The sequence below is a fragment of the Dipteris shenzhenensis genome, chromosome 17 (assembly GCF_047967505.1).
Source record: "Dipteris shenzhenensis isolate YYH24624 ecotype China chromosome 17, Dip_SZ_1.0, whole genome shotgun sequence".
Lineage (NCBI taxonomy): Eukaryota > Viridiplantae > Streptophyta > Polypodiopsida > Gleicheniales > Dipteridaceae > Dipteris > Dipteris shenzhenensis.
The window spans coordinates 7,268,938-7,270,748 of record NC_141612.1 but is presented as its reverse complement, the minus strand read 5'-3'; the positions used below and the strand labels follow the sequence as shown (position 1 = coordinate 7,270,748).

General features: G+C 43.5%; 1 non-coding gene across 1 annotated transcript; it reads right to left on the bottom strand.

The window, feature by feature from the left end:
- Nucleotides 1–638: 638 nt before the first annotated feature.
- LOC147891613 (small nucleolar RNA Z196/R39/R59 family) lies at nt 639–716 on the bottom strand. Its single transcript, XR_015542543.1, has one exon. It is a non-coding gene; the product is annotated as a small nucleolar RNA Z196/R39/R59 family (small nucleolar RNA).
- Nucleotides 717–1,811: the final 1,095 nt, after the last annotated feature.

The following is a 1,811-nucleotide window of genomic DNA, read 5'->3' as shown; positions in this document are numbered from 1 at the left end:
AAAAGACATACTTCGAGCTTTCTTCAAACAGACTGCAGGTCACTTCCACCATCAGCAATACATCTCTGAGGAAGTAAATATGCTTAGTGATTTCTTACAATGTACCAGAATTCAGTAGTACCACGCTTCAAATGAAATTTTTAAGGACGTGGACAGTACAGAAATCACAGCACAAACCAGCGATGGAGGACTATACGCTTTGCCAAATTAACTTACATAGGATACTTCAGGCATGTTCATTTAATAGTACAATGCTACTATTGATCTACGAGAAAAATAAACTTGAATACGCATTTACAGGAGACTTTCGTTTTAAAATGGAGGCCAAATACGATGTTTTGATAAATGGAGGTCAAATTTATAACGTACGAAAAACTAGCACCCCTAGCAACTGTATAATCTAATAAAGACTGGCTACGATCTCGGGCCCTATCATCAAACGAGTAATAACTATCCCGTGCACTAGAAAGCTTCTGATTCAAGCATATTAAATCACTAAGGCAAACGATAAAAGTTCTCAAAATCGTCTCCAGGCACCAACCATACGATGAATGATGTATGTAAAAGGACAGGTGCGAGAGGAACGAAGGACATTTAGAATAAACGCATTCACGTGGCACGGCCTAAAACTGGAAAACTGCAGCTTCAGTCGAAAGATGGTGATGAAATATATAATCATTTTTTCATGAAAGAGGCATTCTTCATCACAAGCTGCAGGGCATGAACAAAGTCATCACCAGACAACATAGCCGAAAGAAAGTATACCCAAGCCAAATATTGCTATCCTAACAAAGAAAAAAGCTCTTCCCAGCAGGCATATGAGTTCGAAAATGAAAAGAGATACTCTTATTGCCGTCAGCTGGTAGTGCATGTAAAGTCATCACTATTGATGCAGAACAGGTCTGTAAATATTCATCCCTCGGCAAGGAGTAAAACAGGCCATAGATGTCAACGTATTTAACAGGCAAGGAGCTTTAACTCACAAGACATTCTCAGGCGACATCGCAAAGGCTAAGATGCAACGGAATCAGTATAAGGTCGAATCCTCATGGAAGCGTAAAACAACCAAGTAGGACTGGGGCGACATGTATCACATCATCTTCCAAGAAAACCGATGAGGAAAAATGGTCATCGGTGAGGAATTGGGGCAAAGAATGTGCGCAGGGAAAAAGTAACAGGAAGGAGGAGGGAAACTCAGACCTGTGTCGCAAGACCTGCGAGAGAGGCTATGGGCCTGCTTTCGAGGTGCCGATTCACAAGCATACGAGACGTTCCTCGCACCAGATACCAGCAGGCCACCAACATCACACATACAACATCGCCACAGAGAACAGACGTGATCGCATTTATAGCTTTTCCCCTCTTGGGGAAGCCCTAACCCTAATGCCAAGGGGAAATTGGTGAAATGGAGTCGAGACAGCACTTTCAATGCCGTTTCTAGGTTCTCTAGACGCTGAAAAGACAGGCTGAACCGGTCTTCAGCTCATGCAGTCGGTCATGTAGTGCACGTCAAACACGCGGCGACGCATTTCCCCCCGCTAGGTCAATTATTGGTTCAGTGTTAGCTCTTAGAGAGTTTCCCCGTGTGGGCTAGCAGGGCTAGGCCAACCCTACTAAGCAACATTTTTCTAAGCTCTGCAACGCCAATGCAGCAGCTTTGTTTGAGGGCTTGCTAGTAGAGCATTGCAATGCCCAATTGGCTTAAGTGTATCAATCTTCCACACTATTGGTCAACCAATCTGTCAAGCCTCATAAATATCACTATGAGATGAAACAAAGCCTTCACGGGAACACGTTCAAACCATGGTAGC